At 42.0% G+C, this 22068-nt stretch overlaps 1 protein-coding gene across 9 annotated transcripts in view; it reads left to right on the forward strand.

The window, feature by feature from the left end:
• Positions 1-22068, forward strand: part of RASGRP3 (RAS guanyl releasing protein 3) — a 110884-nt gene that overhangs the window by 6853 nt on the left and 81963 nt on the right. The window lies entirely within an intron of this gene.

Below are 22068 nucleotides of genomic sequence, written 5' to 3' on the forward strand. Positions count from 1 at the left end.
TAATGAAAAAATTCTTTGGGTGGAGAAACTAAACACACAGGGCATGCTTTAGCTTTTATTGCAAGTCAGAGTCTCCTCTGGCTAGCCTGATTGGGAGCACAATTCTGCAGCAGCTCTGGCTTCCAATCTCAAAGACCACTTACAGGCGGTGCTGTTTGTTGCGGAGCTTCTAGACCAGGGCTGTCCAGTAGAAATGGAATGTGAGCCACAAATGTCATTCTGTATTTTCCAGTTGCCACATTAAAAAAAAGAAAGAAAGAGAAAAAAACAGAATTAATTTTTTGAAGAACTTATTTATTTTTGAGAGAGCGAGCGAGAGCATGAGCAAGGAGAGAGAGAAAATCTCAAACAGATGCCGCATTGAGCCACTCAAAACCAGGACCCCAAGATCACGACGTGAGCAGAAATCAAGAGTTGGCCCCGTAACCGCTGGAACCACTCTGGTACCCCCAGATAGAATTGGTCTTTTAAATGTAGTTACAGGGGTGCCTGGGTGGCTCAGTGGGTTAAGCCTCTGCCTTTGGCTCAGGTCATGATCTCAGGGTCCTGGGATCAAGCTCAGGGTCTTGGGATCAAGCTCCCTGCTGAGCAGAGAGCCTGCCTCCCCCTCTCTTTCTGCCTGCTCTCTACCTACTTGTGATCTCTCTGTGTCAAATAAATAAACAAAATCTTTTTTTAAAAATGTAGTTATATAATCCAACATATCAAAACATCATCATTTTGACAAGTAATCAATAGAAAAGATTATTAGTGAGATAGTCTACATTTTTTGTGGGGGGACCAAGTCTTTGGCATAAGGTGTGTATTTTACTCTTAGCACACATCCCTATTGGGATGAGGCTCGTGATAGTGGATTCAGGGACCCACGGCTCCTGTATTCGTGCAGATCTGAACAGAAGAGCTAGATTTACATCAGTAGCATGAGAAGCTTGGTCTGTGAGCTCCTACTGTCTGTTCAGGACTCAGTCTTCTCCTTTGTGATAGATTCTGCTGGCCACTCTTACAGGCATCAGCTGAAACTGGAGGACTGAGAAACAAGCAAAAGCTTGGCAGTTTTTGAGTTTCTTCCTTTAGAACAATTCAGCTGTTCATTTAGACCATGTAACTAATGGATGCCCCAATTGAGAAGAGGGTAATAGAGGTTAAAAAGCTCCCCGTTTTTGAAATCTGGGGTATGTGATGGTAAGAAGCCTTACTTCTTAATGTTTTCAAGTGAGTTTAGGCATAGGAATAGATTTCATTACACAGCCTAAGACGTATTTCCAGGAAGCATTATAAATATTGTGTTTCTAATATCGCATACAACTTAGTACAAAGAAAGAAACCTTTAGAAATTCGTGCGTGCCCGCGCACGCGCACACACACACACAGAGACACACACATACTCCTTCTAACATTGTGATAGCTTGCTGATGTCTTTTGGGCATTCTGCATTGTCTTATTTCAAGAGTAGGAAGTATGCTTCAATAATCTTGTATAACTCTGATGCCCTGGGGACTCGCATGCCAGTCAGCTGGAGCGATAAAGATAGCTGTGTGTGCTAAATATGGGGATACAAAAATAGATCCAGTGGAAGTGGATCAAACTAAAAGACTCTTGTAGGTTCTTGTGGCCCCGCCCATGGCAGAGAGCTGGAGACGAGAGCCCCCCTTATAGTTTGGGTTCATTTCTTATTCTATGAGGGTCTGTTTATAAGAGCTAGATTGAAAGCAGTTAGAAAACTCAAAAATCAAAATAAAAGTTAAAGACATTTACAATGTAAATAATGACCATCTATTGCGTGATTTACAAATTGGTAGTGTTCCAAAAGCCTGTTTGTAAGAATTTTTTTGGCCCTCTGAATTCACTTTCCATTTTCCCCACAGAAACAAAGTCATTAAAAAAAAAAGAAACAAAATCATAAATAGTAATGGAGTATGTGCACCTAAAATACTGTGCACTGGGGCGCCTGGGTGGCTCAGTTGGGTAAGCGTCTGCCTTTGGCTCAGGTCATGATCCCAGTGGAATCGAGTCCCACATCGGACTCCTTGCTCAGCGGGGAGCCTGCTTCTCCCTCTGCCTGCAGCTCCCCCTGCTTGTGCATGCTCTCTCTCTCTTTGACAAATAAGCCAACAAAATCTTTAAAAAATAAATAAATAAGAAATAAATAAAAAATAAAAAATTTTTTTAAAAAAATAAATAAATAAAATAAAAATACTGTGTACTTACAATGAAATTATTACAATGTATTTACTTTATATTCACAATATATTACATTAAATTATTATTCTTTATTAAATCATGATTAATAAAAATCTTTTATATATTATATGTTATATATTTATAATTTTTATAAATCTGTATTGACTAAATTATTACAATGCATTTACCACGAAATGCAATTACTAATGTATCACTTCTACATGAGTATATTACATAATACATTAATAATATGTTAATAATTACATTCCATTAATAGATTAATAACCTTTGAATAATTAAAAATAGAATATGCAGAATCAAGGCACACGTTACCTTATATCTGAAGCAACAAACACTGGTAGAGAAGGTAGCAAGTGCCAGGTGTCCCACTAGATGTGGGAACAAGTGTAAAAGATATACCTATTTTGTCCCTTAATGCCGGCAGGAAAGCAAATTCACTGAAGAATGAGAAAACAGGTGGAATTCTTTTCTAAGGAGGCTGCCTTACCTCTGTGACCCATTGATGGAGACGGCCTTTTCTTTTCTTTTTTTTTTTTTAAGTTTTTTATTTATTTATTTGACAGACAGAGATCACAAGCGGGCAGAGAAGCAGGCAGAGAGCAAGGAGGAAGCAGGCTCCCCGCTGAGCAGAGAGCCCGATGTGGGGCTCGATCCAAGGACCCTGAGATCATGACCCGAGCTGAAGGCAGAGGCTTTAACCCACTGAGCCACCCAGGCACCCGAGATGGCCCTTTCATTTGCATGTCTGAACCTTGGATTTGCCCTTTCCTTACGAATGAAGTATGTCTAGCACTGCGTTTGGCGTGTAGCCGTAATTAGGATCTTTTTTTGCTCCCAAATAGGGTGAGGTTTTCCTAAGTAACATTTGGTAGAAAGGAAGATGGAGAGAAAGGTTGCAGTGAAGGAGATTATGTGGGCCCATGAGACCGAGATCGGGCCCAATGGCTCAGTTCTGCGGCGGGGAAAGGAAGGCAGATGGTTAGGGACTCTGTACCTGTGTTTCCCCAGCGGTCTCCAGGGCGGGAAAGAGGAGCGGAGCGAGGCCTGTGCAGTTGGTCTCTGCACACAGAGGGCACTTTCTGACTCTGTTTTCTGCCTCTTCGGGAGTGCCATGAGCTCTTGGGTCTTGCCGATAGGATCGTGGCTTTTTCTCATCACCAGTAAATGAAGAGTGTGTGACAAAGTGAGACATCAACTGCCCTGCGGGCAAGGTCAAGGGCCACTGGTTGGTTTCACAAGTCAGCAAGAGAATCCAAGGACACACGGTGAGTGGAGATGACGTCCGTAGCTCAAGAACGGGAGCCTCGCCCAGGAGGATAAAGCATGCCTGTGACCTCTCTCTTCTAGAACGCCTTCCTGTCCTTCCTCCTGGATGGGACCTGGGGCTGTCCCCCTGGGCAGGGAGGTCGGCCAGCAGAGACCGAGGGTTGGGGGCTGTGCCACGTGCTGCTCAAAGAGGCAGGCCACGTCTGGGACACGCACGTCTGTGTTTCCTGTCTCCGAAACGACCCCTAGCCCTCCTGTCTGATAAACCCATCCTTCTTCAGGACTCTCTCTCTCAATTTCTTTGGATTCTAGGATGTTTTCTTTAAAACTTTCATGTTTTTCTTGGCTGTGGAAACTCTGACCCAAACTACCTAAATCTGCTGCCCTCACGAGTTACCCATTTGAATTCTCTGAGTCCACCACTGAAGCTCTCAGTGTGTCTTCTGGCACATAACACCTTTGTTTTCTCATTTCTCTTTTGAGATTTTAAACACATTAAATCAGCCACTCTGGGGGTGCCTGGGTGGCTCAGTGGGTTAAGCCGCTGCCTTCGGCTCAGGTCATGATCTCAGGGTCCTGGGATCGAGTCCCGCATCGGGCTCTCTGCTCAGCAGGGAGCCTGCTTCCCTCTCTCTCTCTGCCTGTCTCTCTATCTACTTGTGATCTCTCTCTGTCAAATAAATAAAATCTTTAAAAAAAAAAAAATCAGCCACTCTGTCCCTAACCCCACTGGAAGTATAATGTCAGAAACTTTCTCAATGATGCAGGAAATAATCTCTTTCCACTTTTATTTCTCTCGATCCCTGCACCATTTAATATCCTAAAGTCCTCTATTGAAATCTGAGATGCCACATGGTTCCTGTTTTCTTTCAATCTTGACGAGTTTTCTTTTTTTCTTTGCCCTCAAATGCAGCCATTTACCGTTTACCATTTACCTTCCATTTCTCTCTAAATTCTTTCTCCCTCAGAGAGCTCGTTCATGGCTTCCATATGTAAAGAACTCTGAACTTGCTTCTCTGGCTTTGAGGGGATTGTAGGCTGCATTCTAGGACCAGGTGTCTGTCCGTATGTTTCTACTCGATGTTCCATCATCGCCTCAAATTTAGCATGTCCAGAAGAAAAATCTTACGCTTCTTCCCTTAGCTACGCAGCCGCCCTGTGTTCTTTCCCTTGATGGTGACATCATCCCATCTGGGTTGGAGCCATCCTTCCTCCATCTTGTTCTTCACCTCCTGGTAACTCAGTAGATTATCCTTCCTGTTGAATGTGTCTCACATTCAGCCTCTCCCTTCCTGTCACCACTGCTTCTCTTCTTCATCCTTTTTACCTAAATCCGGGACTCTGTCAGTAGCCGTCCAGCTGATTTCTTTCCCTCAGGCTCTCCCATTCCCTCACACTCACCTCCCCACACTCCTGAGAGCATGATCCAGCTTGGAAGGTGTTACACTTTATGAAGTTAACATTTGTTAAGTAGAGCCCTGTAGAGTTGCTGGATAGTGAGCAAAACGGAAGACCCCAACAGAAACTGAAACAGAGAGATTTACTACTCACAGGTTCTAGGCGAGGCGCACGGCATGCCTTGACGGGCTAAACAAGGAGGTCAAGGCAGGGCGCAGGCACAGGACCTGAGCACATGCCTTTGTCAGAGGCTGTGGTTGACCTGCTTTGGGGTTCCTGGGATAAGGCCTGATTGGTCGACTCAAACCACAAAGTGTGGATTTTGGTAAGTTCCACCAGGTCTTACCTAAGGGTAGCAGGAGGGGAGGCCCTGGGAGGCAGGGGAGACTATTGATCACAAGGGTCTTTAGAGAAGTCCTGTCAGGAACTGATGTTAACCTGTCCCTCTGCAGGCTGTTATCTAGGGAAGGCCCTTGTGTGAGGGGCTGGTGTCCATTAGCTAAGCTCTTGACACAAGGCTGCACACAGCCTGGGATCTTAGCCAAGGCTCAGGGAATGGAAATACATTCAGCAGAGCTACATTGGTTATAAGAAAACATGTACGTCATGGAAACACAAGTAATGAAGTGGAGAATGGCAGGGCCCTCCCCCCAGAAACTTGATGATCAGAGCTGAAGGCCATGAAATCTGGAACATGATGGTTTCTGCCCCCATTCATCAGAGGCTCCGCTCACCTCCCCCCACCCCGGCTGCTCTTCCTGTCTCTGCTTCACCAAGCCCAGCATGGAGGATGTCCATCCGCTCTTCGTTTGAAGGTTCTTTTTATTCAAGCGCTGGTCGAAATGGATACATCTCTTGCTTTCCATTCCGAATTCTCTTTAGAAAGAATCTGATTATCAGACTGGCCTAAACTTGCCTCAGGTGTCTATTCCTCATCTAGTCCTGTATAACATTGAGAGACCAGTCACGGGACTAATCCAGAGGGTGGGGGCCCTTTTCGGAAGAGAGGCTCATGCTTGTGAAGCTATGTCTTACATACCTGGCCATTGGGCAGAATAGAGCATTTTATTTTTTTTACTTCTCTCTGCCAGACGCTAGCCAACAACGTGTCTTCTAACTTTGCCTCTTCCGACGTGTTATAACATGCTCCCTATCACAGGATGTTTGGTGATATTTCTTTCATTCGGTCCTTAGATGCCTGGTTGGTTCATCTTCTAGGAGTTTCTTCTCTCATCCACTTAATTATAAATTCCGGGAGGTATAAGCCATAAGAGGGTCACTGGAACCATCCATATGCTGGTTATCATATAGAGAGAAAAAAAATTCTGAGACTAGTGTGATGAGTTGATCTTATTTTTCTTCTCTATGCTTTTCTATAATTTTCTCTATGCTTTTCTATACTTTTCAGATCACGTGTGGTGAATATACCTGAGTTTTGAAATCACACACATACAAAGATACACGAATCACTTTTCAAAAACCATAATTATTCCAAATAGGAGCAAGTCGATCCCTGATACCTGACATAATGTTGGGTTATCTGTTGACTTTTCTAAGCTGGGTTAGGCATATAATCCTGTAATTTAGGAATATCATATGGGAAGAGGATTAGTTTTGAAATCTGGAGCACAAGACTGGGAAGGGTGGCCTAGGTAAAGAGCCTGGGGGAGGCCTGGCCCACAGGGCCCACCAAAGAGGGTTGAGTATTCTGAAGAGTGAGAGTGCATTGTACAGACCTCGAGTTTTCTGCAAAAGAAGGGTGCAACACAAACATTTAACTCCTCTTCTGCTTTCTGAGATCCATTCAAAGAGATCACAGGGCTTGGTGTGTTGTTTTGTTTTGTTTTTAAGTCATAAATAAGTCATAAGACAATATTTAGGAATCTAGAAAACAGACAGTTGATTACTAATTCAACAATAGAAATCAGAAAATTAATTCATTTTGCACCAGAGCACACTCCCACGATCCAGGAACTAGTGGTACCAGCCACCCCTGAAACTGTAGGTGAAAATGAGGCCAATTTGAGGAAGACTGGTTTGAAATCTTCTTAAAAAGTGGCTAGCTTGCGGGGGGGGGGGGGGGGTGCCTGGGTGGCTCAGTCTGGGAAGTGTCTGCCTTTGGTTCAGGGCATGATCCCGGGGTCCTGGAATCGAGCCCTGTGTCGGACTCCATGCTCAGTGGGGAGTCTGCTTTTCTCTCTCCTTCTGCAACTGCCCCTGCTTGCACACACTCTCTCTCGAATAAACAAATACAATCTTTAAAAAAAAAGTGATTAGTTGGGGCGCCTGGGTGGCTCAGTGGGTTAAAGCCTCTGCCTTCAGCTCGGGTCATGGTCTCAGGGTCCTGGGATCGAGCCCCGTGTCGGGCTCTCTGCTCAGTGGGGAGCCTGCTTCCCCCCACCTCCTTCTCTGCCTGCCTCTCTGCCTACTTGTGATCTCTGTCTGTCAAATAAATAAAATCTTAAAAAAAAAAAAGTGATTAGCTTGGGATGCCTGGGCTACTCAGTTAAGCATCTGCCTTCGGCTCATGATCCTAGGGTCCTGGGATTGAGCCCCAAACCCTGTGTCGGGCTCCCAGCTCAGCAGAAAACCTGCTTCTCCCTCTGCCTGCTGCTCCCCCTGCTTGTGCTCATGCTTGATCTCTCACTCTCTGCCTCTCTCTGACAAACAAATAAATAATATCTTTAAAAAAAAAGGCAATTAGCTTCCCAGATGCCCTCTCCAACTTCACACAGCTGGGAGGCTGCCCCTCTCTCATGAGAGCAGGATTCTGACAGTTTGTTTTCTCAAGAAGTCAAAACATGGGGTGTATAGACCGGGGACCCTGAACTTTGGATAGGGCCCAGCTGAGGGCAGGCATTTTATATCTGAAACTAGAGAATTAATTGAAGGTTAACACCAACCCTCTACTCCCCCTCATCTCAGAATGGTATAGGCCAAGCAGATAATGTGAGTGCCAATAGGTTCTAGGTTTTGCATTTTAAGATTTGGCCACAGAAAAAGGATGTTATGGCTCCATCTCTGAAAAACATGGGGCAGGGATTCATAGTTTAGGGAATCATCTGCCTGAAACAAGTCAGATGTTCATCCCTGAAACACTCAAATGTGGCCAGAGCAAGAGAAGTATTAAGACTACTCCCATTCGGATCACATGCCCATCCCTGGACCAGTGAACACTGCCCCAAATACCAAAGCTTTTCCAAAGGTAGGAGGGGCAGAAGAGATTGTCACTAAGAGTGGGCACGTTAGGCCCATCATAGATGTCCACTAAAACTCTGTGGCCTCCTCTGCAGGCGATGGTGTTATGTAAGCAAAGGTACTATGAAGCCTTAAACCCATCTTACCAGTGTAGGAAATGAGTACACTTTGCATTCCCACAATTTAATACGGGTTTCAAAGTACTTCATTTTATTAGCTTTGCAGAAAGACCTGTGAGACAGATGGTGTCATTCCCACTTTGTGGATGATTAGGGGGACTTCTAGAGGTAATGGTAATGGGGTGGACTGGGGCACTATTGCTCAACTAGATTAAGGCAGAGCTGGTAGGAGAAACCCTGTTTTTTAGGTCTTGTTTTGTTTCGTTTTCAAGAGTAGAATTCAGTGATTCATCGCTGACATATTTCGGGCAGCGCACAACAGGACAAGCGCCCTCAATACCGCGTCACCCATTAGCCCATCCCCCGCCCACCTCCCCTCCAGCAGCCCTCGGCTTGCTCTCCATCATAAAGTCTTTTATGGTTTGTCTGTCTTTTGGTTCTTGCTCTGATTCCAGTTCTATGTTAGCACGGCATTGGTGAGATTCCCAGATGACTGGGCAGGGAAGGATGTGTGCAGGTGCCTGCCATCCCGGGGCAGCGGGCTGGAGGGCAGACCGTCCCTCGTCACCGAGGGTCTCCCCCACAGCCGCCTGCACGGCCGCCCCAACACGTGTCTAATCTGCAGAGGCCGGGAGGGCGCTGCCATGTGCACAGGGTCAGAGGAGCCATGTGGCCTCCTTTTTTTTTGGGGGGGGGGGGGGAATAAGACTAAAGAATTAACTTCTGGGAAGAATTTTCCATCTGGTTTCCAGATAAGATGGATTAGAACCATCTACACAGTTTTGCAGATTGCATGAAAGGATGGATGAATTGTGCCGTCTGGCGTGGCCATGTGGAGTTCACATGTCTCCAAAGAGGCTGGCTCTGCCAGGCTGGGGAGGGCTCTGTACCTTCAGCCCTCCTCTGGAGAGGGAGTTCGAGGGTCCCCAGGGGAGCTCCCGCACCGGCCGGAGGGCCTTACTGTAGGTAGGAAGGGGGGCCCCTTGCGGGATCCATGGGACACGTCCCTGAGCCTTGCATCTCCCCTCCGCTGAGGTCCTGGCAGACAAATACGCTGTCTACTTGCGGGTTGTCTCTGCCTCCCTGACACCTCCCTCACCTCTCCCCTCCCGACCAAGTCCGTTCCCTTTGTTATTTTTGGTATAAAGAACTTTCCTTCCATTAATTTCAAGGCTTCAGAAAAGCAGTTTAAAACGTTGAGTTGAGGGAAGATATCTGATCCTGTTTTCTGTACACAGGCACGTGCGTGCCCTGTGCCTGTGAGGCTGAACTGATTAAAAATGAGTCCCTCCTTTCGCTTCTTATTTAATAAGAGTCTCTGCATTTTCACGGTGAGTTCAGTCAGGCTATAATGCTACAAAGAGTCAATAGCATTATTTTCTCTTGGAGGTTCTTTTCCTCTCCTGTCCTGCTCCTTTTGGATTTTTCAAGTTTTCCTTATTCTAGTGACTCTCCTCTAGTGTTCTGGAAGCTGTGTCCTCTATTTCTTTTCTTGAGTTTGCACATTAAAGACATTATTGGATGTAACAAAGTCTAACGCTAATGTCTTCACATGGACAACTTGTGAATAACACAAAGACCTTAGAAACTTCTGACTCTGATCTCATTCTCCGATCTGTCATCTTATTACTGCTGAAAATTTTAGGTCCACTTTTTTCTCTTTTAAACAATTTTGTCGAGGCATAATTGATGTATAATAAAAGGTGCCTCTTGCAAGTATACTGTTTGCTGTCTTGACTTCTGGAGGTACCCAGGAAGCCATCAGCACATCAAGATCATAAACAGTCACTTGAAAAAAAGTAAACGGATCAGGGTCACACTCGAGCGTAACTGGCTGCATGTTACCAAGGTCTGCTCGCTTTCCATAACCTCATTTTACTTAAGAAGTTCTGTGGTTTCTGGATAGAACTAACTGTGATAATCACCATTCATCAAAGTCTGCTAGGCCTTGAGCCAAAGTGCTTTACGGTGATTAATTTTCATTGCATTCTTCATTGTCTTCAATTTTTAATTGTAAAAACAGCACAGGTTTATTATATATAAATGTACTCGATATCAAAAGTGAATAGTGTGAAAAAGGAAAGGCTAGCAATTCTGGCAGCCCTCTTGTTTTCTTCAGGGTGGATATTTGCTTGATATCATCGTAGATATTTTCTACATATTTGAAAACATACCTGACTGTGATAAAAATGGAACTAAACACATAGTGGAGGGTTCTTTCTGGCTTAAAACAATAGTCATTTATACTTAGTGATTTTTGCAGCTTGCTTTTTCCACTTCTTACAGCAAAGCCATCTTCCCATGTAATCCTTTTACTGACTGCATAATGTGTGTAGCATTGAATTAATGCACTGTGATTATTTTGATCAACCTCCCTTTTTTTTTTTTAAAGATTTTATTTACGTATTCGACAGAGAGAAAAAGCACAAGCAGGAGGAGAGGGAGAGGGAGAGGGTGAAGCAACTCCCTGCTGAGCAGAGAGCCCATTTGGGACTTGATCCAAGAACCCTGAGATCATGACTTGAACTGAAGGCAGACACTTAACCAACTGAGCCACCCAGGCGCCCCTCAACCTCCCTTTCTTTTTAGGTATTTTTGCTTTTCTGGTGTAATTACCACTGTCTCACTGATCTTGTCTTAACATTTATTTTTGCGCATTTGCTGAGTATTTTTATAGGAGAACATCCTGAAATATAGCACATTATTCCCAACCCATATAGCCGCCTTTTGAGTTGGGTATTATTATTTGCTTTTTGCAATTGAGGAATTTTATCCTGAAAGGGTTAAGCTTACTCAGTGGGTGAGAGGCTGATGAGGGAATGAGAATCCCGACATCCCAATGCCCCAGTCTGTCAAAGTCCTCAACACTCAACACACTGCCTCTCCTCCTGGTTTGGAAAAATGGTTAAAAGAGCAAAAGGTTATTAATGTTGGAATTGTCAGGAGGATTAGTGGGGATTTTCAGCTAATGGTAGTTCCTATGGAATTAGAATACAGGACATATTACAAGCAATTTATATTTTCACCTGGCCCTTCAGCAAAGGAGGCTAATATGAGCACTGAGGGGCAATTTTTAGCAGGTTACTTTAAGCCCTCTGGGGGGTGGGGGTTGTGAAATAGCCTGTCCATCACTGGCAGCGTAGAATTGCTTGCCCCTTTTGTGTTCTGAAGGAAAGGACACAGACCATCTGGGCCAGTAAGTTGGGTCCAAAATCGGACTCATGTTTATTTTACTTAATAAATGTGCTCTTGAATAATATGAACTAAATTTTGGTTGGTTGAATGCCATTGTTAATGCACCAGAGGGGCACACATTTCTTGTAATCCTGTAAAACAAAGAATGCTTTGGTAATGTGAACCAATTTCCCTGAATTCATGTTGACTGTAACTTAGTTTTTCTGAAGGCAAGGAACCTTATGCTTGGTTGCTTGTGTCTTAGAGTGTGTTGGTGGCTGTAGCCATACCAGTTGGAAAATGTATGCTGTGAAAAATATAGAAAAATGTTGCCCAACTTCTCATTCCAAATCCCCAAACCAAATGTCATGGCAAAACCATATAATTTTGAAGCGGTGGTTTTAGAAACTAGGAGTGGAGCTGTAGACAGTGTATACGCTTACCCTTGTGTTAGGACAGCAGGGCCCATTCCTGTCTCACGGAGACGACAGTGGGCTCTTCAGTTACTAAGACCATAATCCAGAGAATAAAATCGAAACAAGGGAGTTTTTGACCTTTTTTTGCACTAGCACCACTGCGTTCTTTGAAAGTACAGTGAATGATTTTTTGTCCAACATTAACATTGTTGTTCTTCATAACATATCCGTTCGCATTCACTCATAATTTTAAAAAATTAATCAGCAATTGATTCTGCAATTGGAATGGGCTTTAGAGTTTATGGAATTTTTTGTGTGTGACGATAATAAAGACTAACTGGAGGGAAATTGGCTCCAACTTTTAACTTTGACACATTTTGAGTCGATTTGATTAAAACATTTTGGTTTTAAAAACTATTATTACTTGTGAAAAGCCAGTCAATATCTTCAATATAAAAGATATAGTTAATATACCTGATGGGAACTAATTCTGAAAGGAAATTTTAATGTTTCTCAGATTAAAATCTTGATCCTCTAAGTTGATATTTACCAGTCTTTTTAAGGTCATGGATATTTGCACTGATTTTAAGTTAGTTTTGGGAAAATAACTAAGACTGTATAGTGAAATGAGTAATTCTGCAAACCGAATAATTATTCTGCAAACCGAATAATCCCAGTTTTGGATATCTCTACGATGGAATTAAAAAACACCAGAAACTAAAGGTATATGGGCAAGGATAATCAGTACAACACTTCATACTAGCACAAAACTGAGAGCATGATGAATGTTCATTAATAGGGTGAATACAGTATGATATAACTATGCTGTGGGGAAGTATGCAGCTATTGAAAAATATAAGTTAAATCTCTGTTATTGACCATATACATGACCATGATATGATAAGGGAAAAAATAAAATACAGACTTTTTTTTTTTTAAAGATTTTATTTATTTATTTGACAGTCAGAGATCACAAGTAGGCAGAGAGACAGGCAGAGAGAGAGGAGAAAGCAGGCTCCCCGCAGAGCAGAGAGCCCGACGCGGGGCTCTTTCCCAGGACCCTGAGATCATGACCTGAGCCGAAGGCAGAGGCTCTAACCCACTGAGCCCCCCAGGCACCCCAAATTCAGACTTTTTTTAATGGAAAACTAGAACCCTATATATGTATGTATATATGAGATACATTTTTCATAGGTGTATGTCATCTTGGCGAGATGGAAGTGGATAGGTTACTTTTTTCTGTATGTCTATCTCTGTATCATTCGATTTGCTACAGTGAACATTATTGCTTTTTAAACATATATTTTATAAAGTACAAAGAGAAACATAGGAGTCTTGCTTTTCCTATTTTGCAAAAGGAAACAAGACTATTCTTCCATGTGATAATGTAGTTATTCTGACCGGTTACAATATAAATTTAAAAAGAATTTATAGGCATTCAGTACCTATCAAATACCACATAGGCTAGTATTGTTCAGCTGTTTTAGCCCGCATGCCCCGGCATTGATTTCCCACTACCATGTGTTTATCTCCACCAGCCAAGAAGCTTTGCAAAGTTCCTACTTCCTATGGTTATATGAAAGAAACAACACCCACTCTCAGTTCCGACCCCTCCCCTCCACCTGCCCCTCAATTTGAGAGTTTGGACACAGCATACATCGACCCACTGCTTTTCACGAATAAGAATGGCAACACAAAGACGAGCCCTGAGAACAAAAACTGCCTGCTTAATTAAAACATGAAGGAAAACCGGAAATTTTCCTACCCCATTTTTATGTGTTTCTTAAAGTGTTCTCTTAGTTTATCCCCTCTGATCTACAAATCAGAAAATCCGGTTGCAATACTATTAGAACCTTATTACTCAGTGGGTTCCTGCTCTGTCTGGGGCTGCCTTTGTGCTCTCCCAGGCAGTCATGATGAAGAATATCTTATCCAAAGGCTTTCTATACACAAAGGTCCTAAGTAATCCCAAGACTGCAGCCAAAAGTTTGAGCAAACACCGTCTAAGTAAATCATGGCGATGTTTAATGAAGTGTGTGATACTTTAGGAAAGGATATGGAAATGAGGTTAGAAGCTCAGTCCTCACAGATTTATAACCTAGGGACGGTGATGGTTGGATTAAAACGTGAGCAAGTAGTTTGGCACAAAGGACTGGAAAACAGGACTTGCAGTCAGCTAGCTGGGTTTGGATAATGGGATAGTTAAAGTGAAGAGCGGAAGTGATCGTGTAGAACATGGAGAACATGGGCATTGTTTAGAATTATTACAGGTTTCCCCAGCTTCTCAAGAGTAGAGCATTCCTTTTTTTTTTTAAGACTTTATTTATTTATTTGACAGACAGAAATTAGAAGTAGGCAGAAAGGCAGGTAGAGAGAGAGGAGGGGAAGCAGGCTCCCTGCCGAGCAGAGAACCCCACACGGGGCTCGATCCCAGGACCCTGAGATCATGACCCGAGCCAAAGGCAGAGACTTTAACCCACTGAGCCACCCAGGCGCCCCAAGAGTAGAGCATTCCTATGAAACCTTTTGTAAGCCAAAATGGCATAAAGCAATGAAACAATTTATTTACATTAATAATTTATTATTAATTTATATGAGACTTTTAAAAAGATTTTATTTATTTACCTGACAAAGAGAGACACCATGAGAGAGGGAACACAAGCAGGGGGAGTAGGAGAGGGAGAAGCAAGCTTCCTGCGGAGCAGGGACTCCCATGCGGGGCTCCATCCTAGGACCCTGGGATCATGATCTGAGCGGAAGACCGACGCTTTAAGGAGTGAGCCACCCCGGCGCCCCTGTATGGCAAATTTTTTGAGCGTGCCCACACTCCAAAAAATAACTTCTCTTAGGCTTTTCTGCTATCACATCTTACTAATAGATGTGCAAAATAAATCCACAAAAAGCACAGATGCTCACACAGTTCAAAACTACAGTGCCTTGATACTGAGATGCTCAGTGTAGTTCCTGGGAAAGGAGCTTGGTGGCACCACATTCTCCCCCCAGAGAGGGGGGCGGTGCCACACACGTGGCTCTGGGGTGCGCCCTGCCTCTGTGAGGGCTCGCTGCCAAGTGCGGAACATTATTTTCACTTGTCACCCTTTTTGAAAATTTCTGTTGGTTAACCAAAACAGGTGCTGATGCAGCTCTTTTATTGTAAAAGTGAAGTAGCCTAACTTGAACTTTCGAAAAAGCGGGGGATACCCACATGCACAATTTTAGTGGATGGATTTAGTCTCAAATTAAGGTGGCTATTTTATCATTACAACCATGGTGTGAAAGTTCCTTCCTTCATTCAGAAAGTGTACACTGAGCATCATCTTCCAGCCAAGACTGGTGGGCTATGGTGTGAACCCAGTGCAGTTCAGCAGACTCAGAGTGGAGCGGCAGTGGGAGGGTGGGGAGAAGGCAGGAGGGTCTCAGATTCTCATATGAGAAAAAGGAGAATTTGGAGTTTCAACAGCGCTTTTCCTATTATTCCTGCAAAGAGCAGACTGTGCCCATCTCATGCATTTAGCTATCACACATTTTGAGAAAAATTTTAAAAAATATTTTCTTAGCCTCATTTTCCCTGAATCAGCTTTGTATTTTCTCCTTTGAAACAGCAATGATGCCGAAACTTGAATAGAAAGGAAATTATAAATCTGAAATTGCCCTTCTATTATTTTCTGTACACTAAATGATTCTCAGAAAAATGCACAGAGGCAGCCTTGGGAAGCTTTTTGTTTCCACCTAAGCAACTTCTTCAAGAACTAAAATAATTCTGAGGGGGCACCTGGGTGGCTCAGTGAGTTAAGCCGCTGACTCTTCATTGTGGCTCAGGTCATGATCTCAGGGTCTTGGAATCTAGACGGCATCAGGCTCTCTGCTCCTTGAGGAGTGCGCTTGAGATTCTCTCTCTCCCCCTCCCTTTGCCTCTCCCCTTCCCTTTGCTTCTCCCCCAACACGCATACTCTTTCAAATAAATAAGTAAGTCTAAAAAAAGAAAAGAAGAACTAAATTTGGAAAGCAGCAGTAGTATGTTAGAAGATTTAGATTCAGATTAATTTGACCGCTAGTCTAGGGGTAAGATCTTCAAAGATTAATGCAAGTTGCTGTCAAATCGGGGTTTAGAAATAAAACTACTGTTTTATTTATTTATTATATTTAATATAATATTTATTTACTATTTTATTTATTTATTATGTAAGTTATGATGATGATGATGATGTAAGTAATTATGCTAAGCGAGGTGATTCATGTCATGGATGCCAACTCTTCCGTCTCATGAATCCAGCTTCAGCTAGAAATCTAGCCTAGTGTGAGAAGCTGATTAGATGGAGGAGAAGAATCTGCCATAAAGGTAAATGTAAATGAATTAGATTAAGTAAATGCAACGACACTAAGATGTAATGTGTTTTTAAAAAACAAATGAAGTTTAACACAAAGGAAGAAAGAAAAGAGATAAAATACACGAAAAAGAAAGAGACCAACAGAGGAAATCTATTTTTAAATGTAACTGATTTGTCCAGAAGTTTGGGGATTTCTCCAGAGATGCTGAAGAAAGGGGGCACGATGCCCAGACAGGGTGTGGGAGCAGCTTCTGCAGCCTATGGCAGCCTGTCCTCCTGACTCAGCCACCTTTTTACTTTTATACAGCCCAACCCCAGTTTGTGGAATGGCTCGTGTCAAAAGGTTCACTTGCGAATCGGTCAGTTACAACTGTTGTTGTAATGCCAGTCATTAGATGCCACAGTGCAATACAGTTGACTTGGCTGCTGTGCGTGAGTGCGAGCAGGTTTAATTAGAAAAAGACGAGCAAGTCTATGACAACTTCCATGGACACTAAATCATTTGGTTGGGTGGAGATAGTAAACATGGGAGGTTTGGAGTCAGAGAGACCTGGATTTGTTTGCATCTATATTTCTCTCTCTTTGTCTCTCTGCTGCTTACTAGCTGTGGGCAGGCTAGTTAATCTCATTAAAGGGCATCATCATGGTAGTAATAGCATCTCCTTAGGGCATTGTTGTGAGAATTAAATGAGTATTTTGCACAAATGTTAGCTTGTTACATATTATTAATACTATATTAGTATGGTGCAATATTAATAGATACTAAGTGTTATGATATATTATCATTAGAATTCCTTATATATGGCTCTCTGCATGTTCCATTTTCTCCAAGAGAGACTGTCAGCTTTGAGAGCAGAGATTTTTGTCACGTGCTTTGGTGACTCCTTAAATGCAATGCACTTTGAAAGCAGACACTATATTTCTTTATTTGTCGACAATGGTTTGCTTTGTTCAAGGGCTTTAGAGATTAAGAACTCCACGCTCTGATTTTTTTTTTTTCACAATTTTTTCTGTTTGTTACAGACATGTGGCTAGCACAACTCTTAGCAGAACTGGTGGTGTCTAGGGGTTTATTTCGGCTCAAGGGGGAGAATAGGGGACAAACAAGAGCGGGAGAGAAAAATCCCCCATGATACTTAGACAAAGGTTGGAAGAAACAAGAAAGAAGTGTATGTATCTGAGAAAGAGATGACCCAGTAGAAATAAGACAGTCATGTGTCAAAGGTCCGCTGAGAAGAAAGGCCGGTAGGGATGAGGATGCAGCATATGGCGTTAGTACCTCAGATTGACCAGGAGGTGGTGTGTCACCAGATTGGAGTAGGAGTTTGGCACGAGGTGAATGGCCGCTTCCCGTGGGGACAGTTGGCAGAGGACCTTCCTGCTCTCTGACCATGTGTGCCTAGGATGGAAACCATTTGGGACTTTCTACTTAAGGGAGTATCTCAGGTAGGCACAAAGGCCCATCCAGGCATCTCGGAACCCCCGGTGCTCAAGCAAGACCATACTTCTCTCCTCTTCTGCGTCCTCTGAACCTGCTCGTTCCACCACGTCCAGTGACTTGCTGTCCAATATGGAGTCCAGACACAGAAGGGTGGAGAACTGAGACTTGGGAAAAAATGTCTTACCTTATCAGGGGAAGGTGAGACATTGCAGCTCTGGGTCTTTTTTCATGATCACATTTCTTATGGCTTTCTCCTCTCTGTGTAGATGATTAAAGCATTTAAAGCCGAAGGCAGAGGCTTAACCCACTGAGCCACCCAGGTGCCCCCAGGCTTCATTTTTTAATCTCATTCTGTCATGTGCGATTTAATTTTGTTTATGGTGGGGTTTTTTTTGACATACATAAACTTTACTTTTTACTTATTTAAATATTTAAAAACATTCTTAAATGGTTTTCACTTTTGTGATCATAATTAAATAATTTTCATGATACAAGCATTTAGTCATGATGAAAATAATTTTAAGATGTTAAAAAAATCACATGATTTTCTTCAAGTTTATGTGGGGTCTTATTTTCACTTTTAGCTCTTTTGCCCACTAGGCATTTATTTTGTGTATGGTATGAGATAATAACTGATTTTATTTTTGTGAGGTTATAATTGATTTTTATTTTATTTAAATAATTGGTAATAATTTATTTTATTGTTCCTCTAACTTAACTATTCAACCAGTCATTATATAGTCCATTTCTTTCCCACTGGGTTTAAATATCATATTTAACAAACTTTTTTTTTTAAGATTTTATTTATTTGACAGAGAGAGAGAAAGAGAGATCACAAGTAGGCAGAGAGGAAGGCAGAGAGAGAGGGGGGAAGCAGGCTCCCCGCCAAACAGAGAGCCCAGTGCGAGGCTCTATCCCAGGACCCTGAGATCATGACCTGAGCCGAAGGCAGAGGCTTAACCCACTGAGCCACCCAGGTGCCCCAACAAATAAATATTTTAATATAGTACTTGTTTTTGTATTTCTGACTTTCTGTTCTGCTACTGGTCTGCCTCTTTTGGCTCCAGAATCAAACTTTTAATTCTTGATTTTTCAGCCTATTTAGTACCTAGTACCCTTGACCAGCCTTGTTATTTTCTGAAATTTTCTTTACCATTCTCAGATTTTTATTCTTTCACATAAACTTCAGAATTTCTTTTTTGACCTGTTGTTTAAAATCTTTGGCATTTTAATCAAAATTTAATTATATGTATTAATTAAATAGAGGAGAATTGACAGCTCGACAATGTTGAATCTTCCAGTCCTGGAAAATCATAGAATGCTCCATTTATTGAAATACTTCTGAGGCACCTGGTGGCTCAGTCCTTCAGCATCTGCCTTCAGCTCAGGTCAGGATCCCAGGGTCCTGGGATCAAGTCTTGCTTCCCTTTAGGCTCCCTGCTCAGCGGGAGTCTGTTTTTCCATCTCCCACTCCCCCTGCCTGTATTCCCTCTATCACTGTCTCTCTCTGTGTCAAATAAATAAATAAAATCTTTAAAAAAAAAGATTTCCTATTTTCTCAGTAGAATTTTATAAATTCCTTTATATTTTCTTCACTTTTCTTGTCTTTCCTAGAAATTGTATTACTGTTGCCAATTCTGAATGAGATTTTTTTTTCCCATGATTTTTCTAACAGTTTTTAGGCTGTGATGTGGGAAACCCAATAAATTTGATTTTGTGATCATTCACTGACATTTCTAATCATTTAAAACATGTTTAAAAGTTGATTCGACTGAGTAAATGATTATAACATAATGCAAGTTGGGTAATTTTGTCTCTTGCTTTCTCCTAATTCTTTAATTTTTTGGTTGGTTTGTTTGCTTGTTTGTTTGTATCCTTCTCTTGTCTGATTGCAAGGGCTTGAACGTCGGGAACAGTGCTGTGTGACGGTAATAACAATGAGCACCCTCTCCCTGTTTCTCAATTTAATTTTAATATCTCTACTACTATACTATATGACACTTGTGTTTGGTTTGGGATAATCTTGATCATGCCACGAAAAATCCTCCTAACTCCGCTTTATTAATTTAAAAAATTGATACTAAATTTTATCAAAAGACTTTTCAAGAGTACCTCTTGTGCTAATTCAAAGGCTTTTTACCATCCCATCGTCATACTGATGCATTTCTTAATATTCAGAATTTTTTACATCTCTCTAGTAAACTATGTCTATATATGAGGTTAGTCTGTGGTTTCCCTTATTATGCTTTATCCGTTCATTTGTGTGCTTTTGTGTCTAGGGTATTATGTTACCTTTCTGTTACTTGTGTTCATTGGAACATTTTATACAGCCTGGGAATTATCCGTGGCTTGAAACTCAAGGATAACTTGATTGTTTAAGTAATTTGGACAAAAAAATTCTTTGGAAACAATTTCTTAATAACTTTGGCATTTTTCCCATGCTTACTGATCCGTTGTTTTTCAACTCCTTGGGTCAGTTTGCTTCTCACTAACTCTTTTGTCTCTACCTACAGTATTGGATATGGTATTCTCATTACTGAGATCTTCTAAGCATTCTGTGATTGCCCTTTTGATTTCTTTCCAATCAATTATTTTCTTAAAGAAGAGTCATAAAAATTTTCCAAGAGCTTGGTTCTTTTTTTGACTTACACGTTTGCAATTATTTTATGGTTGTATTACAATGTGGTCATAGAATGTGGTGAAAATAATTTCTTTTTTTTTTTGAAGATTTTATTCATTTATTTTGACAGAGATCACAAGTAGGGAGAGAGGCAGGCAGAGAGAGAGAGAGAGAGGAGGAAGCAGGCTCCCCGCCAAGCAGAGAGCCCGATGCGGGGCTCGATCCCAGGACCCCAGGATCATGACCCGAGCGAAAGGCAGAGGCTTTAACCCACTGAGCCACCCAGGTGCCCCTGAAAATAATTTCTTTATGGGGGGACGTTACTTAAGATTTTTTGATGGTCTAATATAAAATTAGTTACTGTAAACTTTTTTACGTCTTTTCTGAGAGGAATAAACAGAAGATCTTTCTTTTTAATCATTCATTTATTCATTCAGCATTTTTCCACTGTGTGTCTCCTACAGGTCACACATTGGATTAGGCACTGCAGGATATAAAATGAAGTCACGGTCTTTCTTTAAGGTTCTCAAAGTTTGAATGGGACACAGACACATAAGACCTACTTATAACATAGAGTAAGAAATGCAACAGTAACAGAATATACAAAAGAAGGATTTAAGCCTTGTTCTAGGCTCTGGGAATACAAAGATGCCTAAGACTGTACCATAGTTTCGGAGTGGCTTTCAGTACAAAAGTGTAAAAATAAAACAAAATAAATTTTTGTTTGTCAGAGACAGGCTTTTGGAGACAGAACAACTAATCAGGAAACTACTGCAGTCATTCAGTAATAAATTAAGATATATGGGAGCTGTTAGAAAACAGGAAGAACAGAGGGGATTTTTACATGTGAGAGCAGCAGGTATTAGAAGAGTCCACGTAGGAGGCTGAAGGAGGTAGGAATGAAATTTTACAGAAGCCCAAAGAGAACACACTAAGGAGTGCTTGGCCAGTGAGGTCAAGTGCAGCCGAGAGGTCAAGTCAGATAAAGGCAAAAACGTGTCCAGTAGCATTGGTCTTTGGTGACTTGGGGAAACAAGTTTCAGTGAAGTTGGGGGAAGAGGCAGACTGGAAGCCAACCTCAAGATAAATGGGACGTGAAGATGATGGACACAAGAAGTGTGTCTAGAAGCTCACCTGGGCCGGGAATGAGTAGGTTAGGGCAGTAATTAAGGAAGCAAAAGATCAAAAAAGATTGTTTTTAGGACATAAAAATAAGTGAACATATTTAGATAATGAGGAAGGTGAGTGGACAGGGAGAGAAGGGGTGATTGTTGGCAAAGGATCCAAGGTGAGACAGAAAGTGGGGGGGTGATCTTTGGCAGGAGGAGGGCACTTCTTCTGGAGTTGAAGGAGAAGATTGGTACCTATCGGTGTTTGGGACAGAAAGGGGGGATTTCTCCATTTGTTTGCAAGGTTAGAAGAGAGACTTCTGGAACCTCAGGGACACTCCTGGACTCTGTCAGAAGGGCCCAGGATCTTTGTCTGTGTTGACAGTTCACTTGATATGTATGATTTGGAATCCATCCCTCTCTCCCAACAGAATGAGAGAATTTCTATGCTTACCTTTCCTGAGGCTGTTTTTTTCATTGTTCATTGAAGGGTTTCCAGAAGCCTCTGTCTCATTAACTATGTAGTATGCAATGGATCATCAGAATAATTAACACCACCAGTTGCAAATAAGGTGATTGATGGATGCCACAAGATCACAAAAGTTTCCATTACTGTTAAGTGCGAAGTATAAATAAATCAAAATAACATTTCCAGTCTTCAGTAGGCCTCCCCTTCTGTTTCTGATTCATGATTGTCACACGAGGAAAAACAGTTATGAAGGTGACATATTTTAGCACATTGTATTTTAATATCTGTAGTTTCTTTGTATTACTAACTTTGAACAAAAGAGGTATGT

Source organism: Meles meles, chromosome 15 (assembly GCF_922984935.1).
Source record: "Meles meles chromosome 15, mMelMel3.1 paternal haplotype, whole genome shotgun sequence".
Lineage (NCBI taxonomy): Eukaryota > Metazoa > Chordata > Mammalia > Carnivora > Mustelidae > Meles > Meles meles.